General features: G+C 38.0%; 1 long non-coding RNA gene across 1 annotated transcript in view; it reads right to left on the minus strand.

Moving 5' to 3' along the window:
* The window catches only part of LOC124157096, a 22,631-nt gene extending 5,548 nt beyond the window's left edge, over positions 1-17,083 (minus strand). Inside the window, exon 1 of the long non-coding RNA XR_006864536.1 lies at positions 16,740-17,083. This is a non-coding gene — a long non-coding RNA (uncharacterized LOC124157096). The remainder of the gene's footprint in view (positions 1-16,739) is intronic.
* Positions 17,084-18,287: the final 1,204 nt, after the last annotated feature.

Raw genomic sequence — 18,287 nt, forward strand, 5'->3', positions numbered from 1 at the left:
TTGAAGCTGAGACATGTGCATATTCAAGTCAGGATAAAGAAACAAATTTTGAAAGACATCATTAGGAGAATCTAGGATCAATTTTGAGAAGGGTGAGATGGAGAATTAGAATGAACATGGAGATAAATGAAGTGCTAGAAGATTAGGATATACACATGTAGTTATGTAGATGTGCCAGATTTCTGTTGCCACTTTGGTCGCATTTTAATCGGCTTTCCAAAATGTCCGCGGCGCTGTGTTGAGTGCAATGTGATCCACTTTTTTCCCTTATTTGCTGTAAAATGTTTGTAGCATGTAGGAATAGCACTGAAAAGTAATGCATTTTATAGATAGCATCACCGTATAAATAAATTTCAGTTAAAACCGCTAATTATACCTTGTTTCCCCGTGAAGCTCGGATCAATTTGTTCGTCAGCGGTGCAAGCGGTGACTTTCGTAAACCCATTTAAATACGGAGTGGGCGACAACAATTATAGAGGTCAACTCGAGGATCCTCTTTTGTAGTATTCATGATGAAAGGGGTCAGAAGAAGAGGTTGACAATGGAAAAGATGGCTACTGGATGTGGAGGATAATTTGAAGGCAGTGGGAATTAGATGATAGAAGGAGAAAGCTAGAATAATTGTATGGAGGAATATAATAGAGGAAGCCAAGGCCCACACCACCCTATAGAGCTGTAGATGAGATGTTTACATGCATTGGGCTGCAGTGGCTTACTACCAACTCTTGAGGCTTGCACTATATTTCATAGATTTAGATGACAAACCAATTTTCACTGCTCAAGCCAGTAAGTCACACAGTGGCCAAGCAGTGGAATTAGATGACGCTCTGGATCTTACTTAAATGAGTGTACCACTGCACCCCCAGGAATTTACTTAAGAACCAAACATTGATAGATGAAAGTAAGAATATCAAGAAAAATCTTTTTATGCAGAGGTGAAAATGTCATCAACTCTAAATAAATCATTTGAAGCATTAAAACATTCTGTGGGTAACTTTATTACCCAGCCTGTTGATACATCAACTGAACTACTGACTTAACCCTCTGTTCAAGCTCATGTATTGGCTCTTATAAAGTCTGTTCTAACTGAAAATATTACCTATGTGTACATCTATCTTTCAGAAGACAGGACCATTGCATAATTTTTAATCCTTCATCTTTTTTCTTTAGAAGAATCATACAGTCAGCTAGAGTAACTTTGGCCAATCGATGCAAAAAAATTCATAATTCTCTATTTTTCCATTTGCATTGAGTTATTGGCATAAATCTTGCATCAGTCAACAAGTGGCAGAATTGGCTTCACTTCTGAATTAGTTTGGGTTTAGTTCCATAGAATAGAAGGAATTTTGAACATTAAATGGTTATATTTACAGTGATACATTAATGCAATTTCAATATAATATGATTTTCCCAGCAGATTGTTTTTCATTTTTACTTGAATAAAATTACTTACAGGTTAAAATCAAGGGGCACTTGAAAACTGTGTACTATAAGATATTTTGTGCGTGGTATCTTTGCTCCAACTAATGGTTTAGAACTTAATTTGAATGCTTTTATTGGATTGGGCCAAAGTTACTCAAATAGGGTAGTTTCCTATTATTTTTTTATTGCTGAAATCGAAAGAACATTACCTACTTCTGGAGTATGCATTTCACGCTTTTAGATGTTTAAATGAAGATATCTATTTTTTGCAATTAAATGAAAAGTGAAAATTTTCAAGTGCGCGAAAACACGACGGCTTAGTATTAATGCTGGGAAAAGCCCATGTGACACCATTCTGGTTCCCACTGCCACCGTGTGAGGTGACCTTGGGGCGAGGATATGTGCGCTGCTGTGATGCAGGCTGCTAGCAGGTAGCACTTGGCTTACCTAAATAAGGATTATTAAATCCCTATTAAAAGCCCTATCAAACGAAGGAAACTTACAGACCATTGGCAATTTTAATAGGTGATTATTAAGAGATGTTTCCCTGAACTCTGTGCCTCATGCATGCATTGGTAATCTCAGACAAAGTAAAACTCCTGACTACTCGTATTGCATCTAGGTCCCTGTGATGTCACGCGGAGTGGCATCGCCCCTAATCTGGCCTTTTATGAGGATATAATTGACCATTAACATTTGTCTAACCTTGGATGTCTAAAACCAAATAATTTGTACATTATGAATACACTAATGATGGGTAACGAATCGCAATCACTGCCTTTCGTTTCCTTTGATGAAAGAAACTACCCTATTCAAGATAACTTGAGACAAAATTTTTTTAAAAATCCTGGTTGTTTAAATTTTTAGAGTTTCAGGAACAGCCTTAAATTGAAGGTACCTACATGATCTGTCAATAATTTTAATCACTCTACATACATCGATAATAATTTTAAAATTAGATAAATTTGTTTGTTTACAATAAATCATGAAAAGTTGGGCCAAAGTTACCCCGTACCATTTTTAACTACTTAATTTATTCTATAGAAAATTGAAAATATCACCATTGCATGACAAACATCACAAATTCATAATAATTTTATTTGAGGTGCAACATTTTTTTTAATTATCCTCCACATTGCTCGCTGGTACCTCAAATGGAGAGCACTAAAAGGGTTCAATCATATTGTATCCAGCGGTTTCCTAGGACTTTGTGAGATTTCATATTGGAAACAGGTTTCACTCTTGTGAATTATAGTTTTGTTTGAAAAATTAATACAAAAATTGTTTCTTAAGAAATTTCTCTAGGTTTTTCTTAATTATACAGATCTGATTCTGTCCCAAGACTCACTTTCATCGTCTTCCAATGACCACTTTTTTTCTCAAAAGGCACTATTAGGGTGCCATTGTCAATGGCACCTAGTTTTGGCTCTAAAATGAGGCAAAAATGTTCCAAGGTGACTTTAATCATTAGAGAATTACTTACCTAATCATTTTCACTGAAATGGCTAGCAAAAATAACTTCTCACCAATTACCACTCTTGACTTTGTTTTGCGTTTCCACATTATACTTGAAAAAAGAACACACGATTGATCTTCTATTTCATTGAAATTGATTGAGCAAATTAATTAGTAATAGCAAAGCATCTCTGTGTTCCCTTTTTCTTGGATTCTCTGGTACTTACGATGTTGGTGAAAATTAGCCATCAACAGTGCCTAGCTACAAATCATGGTAAAACATTAATGCTATCATCTCTATTTCCATAATATGAAATTAGATTAACTAAATATGATGGAGAGATAAAGTGGGGAATTTAAACATACGGGAGGTAGGCAAGCAGATGGACAGCAGAATCAGGGCCAGACTAAGCAGTAAGCCGCATAGGGCAACAAGCAAAAGGGGTTGCATAAGTGCTCAGTCCAATGTTTAGTAGGGATGGACGGATCCAGGATTTTTCTCGGATTCGGTTCGGATCCTTGATTTTCTGAGCCGGATCTTTCGGATCGGATATTTTCAGATCCAAATGCATTTTCAAATTCCTGACGCTGAGATTCCCCCGATGATTGTTCAATCTCTTGGAAAGAGTCACTCTATATGCCAGTCGTATTTCGCCTTTTTTATTTACCACAGCAGAAATTCTCCCACGTAACCTCTGCGAGAGCTTTCAAATAAAACAGTTCATGAGTAGGACAGGAATCGCATGTGACTGCAATTTGAAGATAGAATCGGAACTCTTTCCACCCTTATGGGGTTTTGCATTCACTGAAGCTATTATTTAAAATTTTGGATCCAGATCCGATGTCTTCCGTGACTTTGGATCCGATGTATCCGATGAAGGCCAATATCCATGGATATTTGGATCCGAGGTATCCGATCCGACCATCCCTAATGTTTAGTACTAATCAATCAATGAGATTTAAGGTTAAGGGCTGAATTACTCCACAAAATTATTGTTAAAGGAAAGGATCTATCGTAAAGTGGATACCCGTAGCCCCACTACTCATATTTATTATGTACACCACTATTTGTATTTATTTTAAAATGTATCCAGAGAGAATGCCTACAACCTCTCAGGTTGTTTTGGATGGTGTGAGATTATATTCTTGCACTTACACCCAACAAATATCTAGAACCTGCCCTGAGCAGAATCAATAAGTGAAGTATCAATCGATATGTTAAAATTATGTTGTTTAATGCTGCATACCCTGTCAGCTCACTTTTTTTCTCTTCGCTCACAGAAATTTACTGTATTCCTCCAAATATAGCCCCCCCCCCCCCTAATTTTGAGGTTTCAGTTTTGGGAAAAATTAGAAAAATGCAAAGGAATATAGTTCCTTACATAATATAGCTTTTACTTCTTCCACTGGGAATTTTTGGTAAAAAAAGGGGGGACTATATTCAGATAAATACAGTAACAAGGTGCACAGTAACTTGGTGGAGATCAACCCCATGATTGAGAAAATAGGAAAGGATTAAATTTATTTCAGGATTTTTTTTCTGTTTTTTTGAAAATTTAATTAAAATTTGGTTAGACGAGCGTGATGCACCCGCTCCCAGCGGGCTTCCCCCGCTTTTTTCAAAGCAGGTCCACAGAGGGATAGGCGCGTTTCTAATTTTAAAATGTAGAAAAAAAAGGCAGGGTCTCATGTACAAATTTAATTGGAATGTTCATGTACAAATTGAGGTCAGAGAACCTCTTTAAACACAACATTGGAAGTAATTACACTATCCCCTGTTAATACTTGTTTAGTGTTTTCCTTAATATTTACAAAAATATTTTGAAAAGATCTTACCCTAGAGAATGCTACATAAAGTTGGCCATGAGAGAATACAGGGTCAGGCAGGAATAAGCCAGCTCTTTGCAAATTCTGACCCTGAGCCTTGTTAATAGTCATCGCATAGGAAACCTTAATGGGAAATTATCTGAGAGTCAAATTAAAAGGCATGGTGGGATCTGACGGCATTAACTGTACTCTTGGGATGAGGGCAACCATGCCGGAATCGATTATTATTTTTTTATGATTATTTTTTATTTTTAAAAACCAATTTTAGGAAACAATACCAATATTTAGGAAGTAATATATGCCGTCGCATGTTCTCTGATAAATTTTGTGCATTTTGGTACCTCATTTGTAGAGTTTGGTTGCGTATAAGTTGAGAAATAGCTATCTATGCAGTAGAAATAATATAGAGGATTGGCTTTGGTAGAACTCATGGACTAGAGCATTTTCTTTATAAATGTTAGTCATTATCCACTGACTTTTGAATCAATTTCCTCTTGTGCAATCTGAATTTTTTCTTTTATTTTCTTTCAAAGTAGTCTGCTCTGCCAGTTAATCTTCAATGGACATTTCAGATAAGCACCAATCACAAAAGTGAATGACTCAAAAGGGAGAGAAGAAACATATGCTTTACCTGATACAAATCTTTTAGAATACACATAGTGGCATATCTGGGTTTGGACCATAGGGGGAGGGGGAGAGTCTGGGGAATCCCTCCTCAGGGATGCAGCTAGGAATTAAGGCTAGGAGGGGTTTCAGGCGCAACTAATACAGGGGTGTCTGGGGGTATGGCATACTCGCCAGGGTAAGTGGGGGGGTCCTCCCCAGAAAAATTTTAGGATAAATCCATTTTACTTAATTGCATTAATGTTACTTATAGAATAGTGTAAGGATTTATAAAAATCCCTCAGAAAGCTGTAAAACTCACATGTAAAGTGGATTAAAGTAAATTAAGTAAAATGGATTTAACTTAAAAATTTCTCTGAGCTCAAAGAGTCTTATTCCCCAAAACCCCCTTTTTACCCTCCCTCACTGATCCACTCCGAGGCCAATTGGGGGGGTTTGGGGATTTCGGAAATTTGGGATTTTCAAAGCTCAAAAACAGCTGTTTTTGTCCAATTCTTTGACAAAAAAAAAAACAAAAATATACCCTAATTATAAAACTAATTTGTAATTCAATTTGTTAATGGTGGTAAATTTACCATAGAATATAACCAAGTATTTTACTGCAAAGTGGTAACCTCCAAAAATTTCGATTTTATCTTGTGTACCTATGTTTTGATCCAATGGGGAGGATAAAACCCCATTAGCCCTCCCTGCCCCTCCCAATAGATACGTCACTGAGTATACATTCAGCGCCTTACTGGATAGATATTTTTGCAAAGACTATGGCAAGATTCGACTGAACACTCTTTGTGGGCTACTCATGAAACTTTATTGTGCCTCTTCATGGAACAGAGAAAATTTTAAATGCAGCTAAAACAGAGAAATAGTGAAAAAAAGGTCATCCTTCATGTAACAAGTGTAAATTCTCTTCACTAAATTAGGTAAAGGAAATGCTTCACTAATTGTTTTGCCAATATTTTGTTTGGAAATTAAGTTTTTGAGCATAAAACGGCAAAAATTACTGATCAGATTAAAAGCTGTGTAAAATTATGGTATGCAAATCAATATCATTTCGCCATAGCCACATTTTTTACGAGAAAATTCTCATGCATAAATATATATGAATACATATATGAACGCCTAAAATTTTAAGATTGAAACTCAGGGTTTTGGCGGCTCGAGAGTCTCGGTATTCACTCAGCTGTGCCGAACTTCGAGGAATTTGCCCTTGAAATGGGGGAGGAAGAAGAGGCCGTGATACATCGAATCCAAGAAAAGGGGAATGGGAAGTGGGTTTGGTGATATCAACGCGTGGAACGAAGCTGGTAACAGAATAGCAAATAGGTCTAACACCTTAATAGTTGAAATTAAAGGGGATATATGTGACAAATATGTAAATTGGAGGTATTACTGAGGTAAATCAGCTTAATAAAGTATGTTTAAAAATAATTGATGAATAAATAAAGCCACTCCACTGCGCATATAAGGCCTCAGAGGTAATATCACTGAGAGGTATTGTACTCCACCATTCTCCGCGGATATAAATGAACTCGCTAAAATAAGGATCTTAAACTGCCATAGCTGTAGCCAAAACAAATTCCTGGGGAGGGAGGTGGGTTTCGTTATGAGGGATTTCGCATACATATGGCCATTTTCTCCAGCATTTCGGTAGGGTGGGGGTTTAACCCCTCTGACTTTCCCACCACTACTTCGACTATGGACTCAAACTTCATTGAAAAATCACTAAGAAAACATATGCTTGTATATGCAGGTGGTGTAAGCTTTACCCTAAAGTGATTCATGAACAATGGAGAAATGTGATGTGAGCCGCAAATTGGTGGAAAGTAATTAGTGACACAAAAATAGTAATGCAATTGAACCTCAACGTACAACTCAACCACTCACTGGAACAGCAAATTGAATCATAAATGTATGTGTAATATTTATTTTGATGATTTCAACCCAGCTAAGAAAAGTAGCTGGCTAGTGATTTTTGGGCCCAGTCATTCCACTGATATTTAAATGAAAATATGACATCTGGAATATAATCTATACTGCACAAAAATAATGTATTTTCGGATCATAGAAAAATTGCAAATAAATTAAGAAGTGTTTCTATTAATTTTACTTTTTCTTTCGGGGTAAACTATAGGACTAGATAATGTTTAAACATTTTCGTTATTTAACGACAAAATATGCGTTTTAAAAATACGAAAAAGCCATTTCATTAATTTACATTTATGTTTGTAACTTATTGTGAAAGATGAATGGTGTAGACGTAGTACTAGTTTTCTTTAGGTTGAGTTACAAAGTTTATGAAGTTGACAAAACGGCTAATTTTCCGGTGCGCGGAGTCATTTATTGCACTGGCGTGTCTACATTTTTGAGTTTTTCATAAAACAAAAAATAAATTTGAATTGAAAATAAAGGCTCCTTTAAAATAACGTATTGTTCATTACTATGGCATTTACTGAAGTCCAGATATAAATTAGCAAAGTACAGGGCACATCATTTTGACGCCGACAGAAGAGGCGAGGGGGGTATGGCATACCCGCCAGGGTAATTGGGAGTTGCGGGGGTCCTCCTCCAGAAAAATTTAAAGATTAATGGTTGAAAATGGCGAGTTTTACGGCTTTCTGAGGGATATTTGATTAATCATAACACTACTCCGTAAGTAATACTAATCTATTAAGTAAAATGGATTAAACTAAAAAAATTCTCTGAGCTCTGTGGGGTTTAGGGTTTATCACCCAAAACCCCTCCTCGTTGCGCCCCTTACTTTCAGGGGCGTAGCCAGGAATTAAGGCAAGGGGAATTTCAGGCGCAACTAATACTGGGGGGCATGGGGGTATTGCATACCCGCCAGGGTAAGCGGGAGTTGCGGAGGCCTTCCACCAGAAAAAATTAAGATAAATGGTGCAAAATGGTGATTTTTACGCCCTTCTGTGGGATATTTTGTAAACCCTCACACTATTCTATACGCAATATTAATCCAATTAAGTAAAATAGATTTAACTTAAAAATTTCTCTGCGCTCTGGGGGGAGGGGGTTTTATCCCCCAAACCTCCCCCCCCTCGCTGCGCCACTGCTTACTTTACCATATTTATGGTTTTTAAAATCAGGGCCGCAGTCGTAACGTAGTGGGGATGGAACCACCCACGTAATTTCTAGGAAAATTGAAAATAATGCAATATTTTAGGTGGCTTACCAATGAAAGTTTTCGTTTGAACAGATTAACGAACAATGTTTAAAAATAATTTATGAAAACCACAAAGTCACTCGTCAACGGATATCAGGCTACAGACGTAATAAGTATGGCACACCACCAAGGCGGCATGGAAATTAATGAACCCACTGAACAACGATGTACGACTACTCCTGCCATATACAGAAAATGTCCGTGGAGGAGGGGTACATTATGAGGGATTTCGCATATGATCATTCACTCTATCATTTTGAAAGGAAGAGGATTTGAGACCCCCCTGACTTCCCTACCGCTAACACGACAATGACCTCAAGCTATTACCATTATTTCATTGAAAATCCATTACTAAATACATTCTCGCATGTGCGGGTCAGGGGCGCAGCTAGGAATTAAGGTTAGAGGGGGTTTTAGGCAAACTAATACAGGGGAGTTAGCGGGTATGGAATACCCGCCAGGGGAAGCTGGAGGTGCGGGGCCCTCCCCCAGAAAATTTTTAAGATTAATGGTTCAAAATGGTGAGTTTTACGGCCTTCTGAGGGATATTTTATAATCCGTACATTATTCTATAAGTAATATTAATCTAATTAAGTAAATTGGATTAAACTTAAAAATTTCTCTGAGCTCTGGGGGGGATTTTATCCCCCAAAACCCCCCCTCGCTGCGCCACAGGTACGGGTGTTGTGATATCTTTACCATTAAGTACTTAATGCACTATGTAGAACTAACGACCTAGTGAACCATAAATAGATGGAACTAATAAGCAACAAAAAACAGCAATCCGATTTAATCTTAACGCACAACCCAACCACCCTCTTAAAGGTGCAGCAAATAAACTCGTTTAAATAATAATAATAGCTTTGACACTGTTATCGAGAGCAGTTAGCGACTGATTTTTGCGTTCTTTAATTGCACTGCTATTTTGATGTAAAAATCACATCTCAAATAGCGAGATTTTACAAATGCCTATTACTTTTTTTTCGGTTCTTCCCACCCTACTGATACAACCAGTAAAAATCACGAACGTCATCATTCAATAACCCGCATGGCCTTTTCAATGTAAGTAAATCCCATCAATTGTTATGCCACTAGTAAAAAAAATTCTTACTCACGTAAATGCCCATCCGAAGAGTTTTTATGTTTCTTTCGTATCCTCCTTCGCGCTGTCTTCTTACACCAACTCCGTTACTGCCGGGGTAGAAGGTAATCCTGACGAAAGAGGGTTGGCTTGTTTATCAGCTGTCTAATCAAGAAATGAGTTGCTTGAAATGACACCAAGGTTCGTCACAGAGGTGGGGTAAGGCAGTTACTGAGACCGTCGAATTAGGGCAGGCGCGACGTCAAATAGCCATGACTACTGCCCAATTTTACGACGCGGAATAGACTGTTACAAGGGGCAATGGAATAATGCAATACTTGCGTGAAATGCTGATAATCTTGCGGGTGACGTCTTTGAATGACCTTTGAAGCACATTTTCCCCCTCCCACAAGGGGATGATTGTTCTAGAAGGTCTATGCGCGAAAACGGTGGGAAAAATTGTCTCGCAGCCCTCGCGTAAGGATACTGTTTTCCGCTAAAGTTATTCCCCGTCGACTTAAAATTTAAGTTCGTTCTTCCGCGCAATTAATCAACTTTCTTATCACACCTAATCGTATTTTAAAATTAATAACCAACATCAAATATTAAAATAGATAGATTTAAATATTTTATTAGTTATTATTTTAATGCTTTTGCCTGCTTTGTACTTTTTTTTCTAATTTATCGGAACTATTTATTGTGGCGGCCAGTTGTCACGTGACACTCGAAGAGGCCCACAATGCGTCTCCTGCAAAACTTTAATCAGTCTGGCGGCAACTTGCATTGAGTAAAGAGGTGAGTACGGGATTGTTCCCACAAAGCTACTCTCACTTTTCATATTCGACATTGTTCTTCAGTGTTTGATTGTGTGTGATTTCGACTTAAGGAATGTGAAAATAATTGTTGTAGCGAGTGACTATGGAACCCGTAAAGTAAGTTTATTCTGCGGAAAATCGTGTTCAACTAAGTGCTGAGAACCAGTGACCCCGTATAGTCTTCAAGCTTATCAAGTAATTTTCATACTATATTCGATGTTTGAGGCCACGTAATGTAATCATTATCGATGTGATGATCGCGAATATATTTTTCTGGGGGGAATTTCCAACGTTAGTTTACGTAAACCGTTCTCGTTTGGTCAAGTTTTGGTATTTACAAAATACTTGCAACGTATAAAATTGTTGGAAAAAAACGTACACACGTATGAAATATCCATTTTTATGTGTGATGAATTTCTCTCGCCTCTCAAATTTTAAATTCACTATTTCTCGGCAAGCGTGAACCAAGGCCGTAAGCCGTGCTTCAAACATTTTTTGACCGGGGTTTCAATGTAAGCTTTTGAATCGGCGATTCTAGGGACAGTACGTTGCTCTATACCGTCATAATCTGGTAGGTACTGGCGTTGTCTATCCAAGTTTTCACCGGTGTATTATAATGGTTGCGTAAAAAATTGTTAATCAAAGTATTCGTACATCTATGTAACCATATCTATCCATAACTATGTAGCAATAAGAATCAGAATCGATAACATCATATCTTTTGTCAATCTTCATTGGTATATTCCACTTTGAAGCCACCTATTCCACGGATTGGTCTAGGAAATGAGTACATTGATATATAATACGAAACGCTTCTTCGAAACTAAGGTTGGGTCATAATTCTGAGGGAGTTGGAAATTAGATTTAGAAATTAGACAACAAGAAGTTAGAAATTCTTTCTCTGTATGATTGGTTCCAACTGAACGGTTAAATTCACCGGAGCTGTAATGGCGTCATCAACTCGTGAAATGTGGGCGGTGCTTTCGCGTGTTTTTCATTTTTAACAGAAAATGGCTGAATTAGAAGGATTATTTATCCTCGTAACTTTTCTTCCCACTTCCAACTACCGAATTCTCATAATGAATTGCGGTTTCTTGTCTGAGAAATGTACCCTACTGTCAGTGGCGCAGCGAGGGGGGGCTATTGGGGGATAACCCCCCCCCCCCCCAGAGCTCAGAGAATTTTTTAAGGTTAATCCATTTTTTTAATTGGATTGATATTACTAATAGAATAGTGTAAGGGTTAATAAAATATCCCTCAGAAATCCGTAAAACCCACTATTTTGAACTATTCATCTTAAAATTCCGCAATTTATTAATCTCGCAACTACCGCTTATCCTGGTGGGTATTCCATACCCCCACACACCCCGGTATTAGTTGCACCTAGACCCCCCCAGACTTAATTCCTTGATGCGCCCCTGCCTACTGTGACATTTTGCCTCTTAAAAACTGTAGCGAAATACATAGCAGCGTGGGTGACTACTAGTAGTTCTTGGTTCACTATTAGGCAGTCAAGGCGAAAATTTTAAAAATTCTCAGTCGGTGGGGATGGAATTCTAATAACTTTCTTTAGAGCAGTTTATTTTTATTTGGCTTATACATCAATTTAGCTCGCTCATTGATTCTCGCATATGTTAATCCTCTTTCTAGTGAGAATATTTATGGTATAACTAGAGGTTTAAAAAGGATGGTAATCGTTTTAATCGTGCCCTAAATCGAGGCAATATTTAATTTGCTATTTTTCTTTCTTTACAGCAATCCAAATCCGTTGTCGCTGTCGATTGCGTGAAGTGAAATAAGATTTTGCTGGAAATCCTTACAAGATCACATGGGAGAGGTGTGCTGATTAAGATAGGGTAGTCAGTCAAATTTTCGTTCATTTTAATTTTATATCGTATATACTTATGGTGGTTCATTCGCTCCTTAAGCCTTTGCTTCATTTAACTTTTGTTTTTACTTCACATTATCCCAGTGTACTAGGAAATTCGAACTATTTTATGACCTAGTAGTGACCATTCGTTTGGTGATTCACGGGCATTGTAAACTTTTTTCGCCGTAGTTTTCTCTGCATGCTTTGTTGCTCCGTGAGAGAGGCTCCCAAGAAAAAAATTCCAAAATATACACAAAATGTTTATGCAATAAGATGGCGTTAGGTATAGTCGTTTATCATGAGGACATTCAAGAAACCTTTTCAGAATTCCGCTTCAATCATCAGCGAATGAAACGCATATTTCGGCCTCACAGTGATAGCAGTTTAATGTCGTCGTGTTAAACCATGGCGAGGATTTACATAGTTTCGGTTAGCTTCAGATGAATAGGTATATCGATAACCATGTGTAATGATCAATATAGCTTCCTTTAATCACTTGCGTACTACGATTTACCTAGTCTGCTTTCCCCCTTTGCCTCCTATGCAAAATTTTTACTTCAACTTACTTCTCAGCTCGAGCGACAGGTCTTTATTTGAGCTCATACTTGTATTTGACGCAATGGACTATCTTTTATCGTCGATGTTGATAATAAAACTGACAAATTTTTTCCGTTTACAATCCTTCGTCCACTTATCGAGCAATTCTCGGCGAAAAATCAAAGGTGTCGACACTTAGGCAGAAAATTTGACACCGTCACGAGTTAATGCGGAGCGAGTAACTCCCAAGCATCGCTCGTGTAACAAGCGAAGTTGATTGTTGCTTATTTTATTTATTTGTGCCGACGATAACACTTTTGTTACATGGATGGAAATAGTAGAGATATAGAAAGATGCGTACAGTCAAAACATAACTGCTTACAAAGCAAATACAGCAATTATTAGTCTAGGAAGGCTAGGCTATCATTATATGAGAGCAACTAGACTGTTCTCTAGTTAGAAATGCTTTCTCTCTCTTATCGGTTCTGATTTATCAGAGATGTAATGGCGTCACCCAACTCATGATATATGGGCGGTACCTTCTTGTGTCTTTTCATTTTAAACATAGAACGGCTGAATGAGGAATGTCATTTTTCCTCGTAACTTATCTTCCCGTTTCCATCTACTTACTGAATTCTTATAATGAATTGTGGTTTCTTGTCTGAGTAATCGACCCTAATGTGACATTTTTCCTTCTAAGGACTGCAGCGAAATACTTAACGGCTTGTGTGACTAGTGCTTGGTTCACTGTTATGCATTTAAGGCTCTCCTCACACTTCGCGAATTTTTTTTTTCAATTTCTCAGTCGGTAGGCATTGAAGTCAAATAACTTTCTTTTGAGCCGTTTATTTTTATTTTCCCAATGTATGATTTTAGCTTACTTCGACTGACTTGCACACTACGACACGGCCTGTTCTCGTATTTCTCATCATGGCTAAAACTTTCTTCCTTGTTATCATATACATGAGTAGGGTTCCCTTCCCTCAAATGAGGCGTGAAAATCCTTAAGACCTCTTATCTCTGCTGCTGAAGGGAATAGGAGGCAATCTATAAAGATGTTTGTAAGGATCAGAAATTCTTGATACTAATATAGATTCATTGATCTAGGTCACGTCACACAATACCAAGCACACTTTTTCCACATTTATGCTACGACGCAAAATAGCTCCCACTTATTTTTAGCATGTTTCAAACAATTACAGGTGAACATTGACTAATAATAATGACTCGAAATTTTGATTTGTTATAAAATATGATTTTGATTAATTTTTGATTTATTTTCCTTCCCTTGCATGAAATTATAACTTGAAATTATTTCGCTGAGCCAACCGCAACTCAAATTTCGTTCTTTCATTAAATGCTCTCATAACTTAAGTTTTGAAAGAGATATCAAATGAACATCCTTTCAACTGGTCTTTTTCAAATGAGGCTAAAATTGACCATTAACATTGGTTTAAACTGGGATTTATAAAACCAAATAATTTATATATTATGAATGCACTGATATTGGGTAACGAATCGCAATCAATGTCTTTCGTTTCCTTTGATGAAGGAAACTACCCTATTGCTGGCTCCTTTTCTACTTTTCTCAAGTAAATTTTACCACCACGAATGCAAAGATACTACTTGCAGTGCTTATCTTTCAGCGTCATTTTAGTAGCGTTAAATACTTTACGCTTACCAGCACAGAGGGTCTCATCAATGTAAACAGGTGGGCATTATCGTTTTCAATAATATGCAGACACCCACGAGTCCCATTTTATTGTTGGGGCCGTGTCGGTGACATTTTACAGGCTTTGCAATCAATACAAGCTGCTTCCTTTGCCTTTGCATCGCCGACGAGGTCGGACGCGGATGCCGCATGGCTAGTTTCGGGCTCAGCGGCAAGTACTAACTATGATGTGACTCACGTGAGGGGGTGTATATCGGCCACACTGGGAGGAACTTCTTTACTCGTGTGTCCGAGCGCAAAAGGCGCTTGGAGAACCGTGACCCAACTTTGCCAATCGTCCTAATGGCAGAAAAACGTACATCCAATTTTCGATGTTAAAATTATTCGGTTCCAATAAAAAGGGCAAATATTAAATGCGGCCTAAAAGTGGGAAAAGGTGAAAAAGAAAAGGAAGAAATTTAACTTACTGAACGAAAATGAGTTTTTTTCTTCACTTTCCTATCTTAGATGGGGATAACTGCTATGTAACCCCACTGCCGTCCCAAAACCTTTTTTTACCTTGTGACATGACGCAAGTCAGGAATTTTCGTTTTCTGTATGATGTACTTGGGTAATCTTCTTGAATTTGTGCCTGTGCCTCCTCCTACAACCCCTCTACCTACTTCCTTGTGATCCTTCACCCCGACTACTTTTTTTCAGTAACGGATACAGAAAAAAATCAAGGGGGAGGTCACAAAAGATATTTTGAGCTACTTATACTTTTATCGTAATGAAAAATAATCACGTTAATACAAAGGTTAAGATACTTTTATTGAAAATGTTTGTACGTATTTATAAGACAATGCTATCTTATGATATAAAAAAGTTACAATTAAGGTTCTGAAATGTTAGGCAATGAGGACAGCTCCGCTAGTGGGGGGGAGCGTCCCCTGCGCCCCCAATATGTATCCGCCACTGCTTCTTTTGAAGATATGTAAATCTGTCTGAAATAGTAATTCGTTCGTACCTCATGATGACTGCATCAGGGGCGCAGCTAGGAATTAAGGCTGGGGGGGTTTAGGTGCAACTAACACAGGGGTGTGTGGGGGTATGGAATACCCACCAGGATAATCGTAGGTGCGAGAATTGCGGAATTTTAAAAATAAATGGTTCAAAATGGTGAATTTTACGGCTTTCTGAGGGATGTTTTATTCATCCTTACACTGTTCTATTAGTAATATCAATCCAATGAAGTAAAATGGATTAAGCTTAAAAACATCTCCGAGCTCTGGGGGGGGGGGGGGGGTTTATCCCCCAAAACCCCCCCCCTCGCTGCGCCACTGGACTGTATAGCAATCGAACACTTGTTGTGAGACGTAGAAAAAAATTAGTGGGCAATACGATATCTTTGCATTAATCCGATATTTTGTTCCGCGATATCTCCCCGGAAAAAAGTTTACTTTGCGTCAAGGTACATCCTCTCTTCATATTCAAATGTGGGCTCACCGTTTCTGAGTTACGAAGATATGACTCCATAGCTTAGTAGGTTCATTACATGCGAAGTTATTGCGGTGAAATGTGAGAGGGTTCAAGTAATTTGAAGTAATTATTCTCTTTTTCATTTTATCAAAGAGTCATTCCTAACATCAAAACAGTAATTATAGTCGACTCAAGAATGAGTTAATACTTAATTATTTTCAACGACTAAATTTATTAAAATAATCGCTCTACCTACTTTAACACATTCATTGCATTTCTCTCTAAATAGATTCAATGACTGAGATGAAATAAGCAAGGGAAGTGGCAGTGGTTGTATCTTAATGCCCTAGCTGCTAATTACTGCCAAATCTACATGGAGTAAAATCCTAACTCATAGAATCGACAATACTTCATAAATAACCAGATACATTCGTAGTTGAAATCATTTTCGTTGCCCTAGGTTATTTATTTCTACATCTAATGCAGCAAAAACTTTACTTACTACTACTCTCATATTTTCGTCACGCTGGCTGGGGATTTCCACATTATTGCCTAACGTGCGTTTCTCAAGGCCATCGGATGAGTAAAGAGCGTCAGAAAGCACCACATTTTCACTTTGCAAGTTGGGAATTTGATCTAAACATTTCTCTAATATTTTACCCTGCGATTCAATTAACTTAAACCTGTCTTCCAATTTATCGTATGGCTTATGAATAGTATCCCCAAGTTTTTTTTATCCGTGATCTTTAGTTATTTTATAACCTCTACGAATAAATAAAATATTTACTGAAGGGATTTACCTTCCGGTTTACTTCTGTGCATCCGGGATGTCTTTTGTTATTTTCGATTTTCTTCAGGATTGTCCACTTGCTTCATTCCTTTCGATGTCAGCGACTCTTGTAGATAAAATCCATGGACGGTTTTACGGCAGGTATCACACTTTATGCAAGTTGTATTCCGTGTAGATGTGTCACACTTTGTGCACGAACTCGTGCCTGAAAGATGTAGTAGGCCTGGCGGATATAACTCCTGTAAGCTCGATGTAGCACACTTTTCTTTAAACTAATAAGGTTTCCACTCAATGAAGGCAACTACTTTCACACATGTAGCCGGAAACTAAATGGCTCACAACCGGCGATGCATAGCGTTGAGTCAACCACGCCGAGTGAGAACACATCCATACCCGACGGGAGCGGAGCACGAACTGAATGTAGCCACTGTCAGCATCGGACGTCGATGCACTCACTGCCCTTTAGTTTACATCTATACAGTGGCGACGACTCCATGGGGCTTGAGGGGGCTCGGGCCCCCTCAAAAATTCGTTACGGGTGTGAGGAAAAAATGTTTCAGGCTCGTCAATTTTCCCCGGAATGTCCAGATATCGAGATTCGAGTTATCAGGGTTCTAATTTTTATCATATGACTCTTCTAAAATGCTTTAAAAAACTTAAAACTAACTACTTATAAAATTTCCCGGGGCAAGATCCCCGGTTCGGGCCCCCCCAACATTTTTTGTAAGTCGGCGTCCCTGCATCTATATGCCACCCTGCAATCCGCTTAAAAAGGCGTGTGGCAGGGGGTGTTTAGACACCATCCGTATAAAAAAAAGCAAACGCTCAAACAAAATTACGACATTAAGTATTTAGGAGCGTGATACGCCCGCTCCCAGCGGGCTTCCCCCGCTCTTTTCAATGCAGGTCCACAGAGGGATAGGCACGTTTCTAATTTGAAAATGTGGAAAAAAAAGGCAGGGTCTCATGTACAAATTTAATTGGAATGTCCATGTACAAATTGAGGTCAGAGGACCTCTTTAAACACAACATTGGAAGTAATTACACTATCCTCTGTTAATACTTGTTTAGCGTTTTCCTTAATATTTACAAAAATATTTTGAAAAGATCTTAACCTAGAGAATGCTACATAAAGTTGGCCATGAAAGAATACAGGGTCAGGCAGGAGTAAGCCAGCTCTTTTCAAAGTCTGACCCTGAGCCTTGTTAATAATCATCGCATAGGAAACCTTAATGGGCAATTGTCTGCGAGTCAAATTAAAAGGCATTGTGGGATCCGACGGCGTTAGCTGCATTCTTGGGATGAGGACAATCTTGCCGGAATCGATTATTTTTTTATAGATTATTTTTTTTAACCAATTTTAGGAAACAATAGCAATATTTAGGAAGTAAGATATGCCGTCGCATGTTCTCTGATAAATTCTGTGCATTTTGGTACCTCATTTGTAGAGTTTGGTGGCGTAAAAGTTGAGAAAAAGGTATCTTTACAGTAGAAATAATATAGAGGATCAAAGTCCTTTATGGTTCGGGGGAAAAACTATTTCCCTTACATGGGCACT

Source organism: Ischnura elegans, chromosome 4 (genome assembly GCF_921293095.1).
Source record: "Ischnura elegans chromosome 4, ioIscEleg1.1, whole genome shotgun sequence".
Classification (NCBI taxonomy): domain Eukaryota; kingdom Metazoa; phylum Arthropoda; class Insecta; order Odonata; family Coenagrionidae; genus Ischnura; species Ischnura elegans.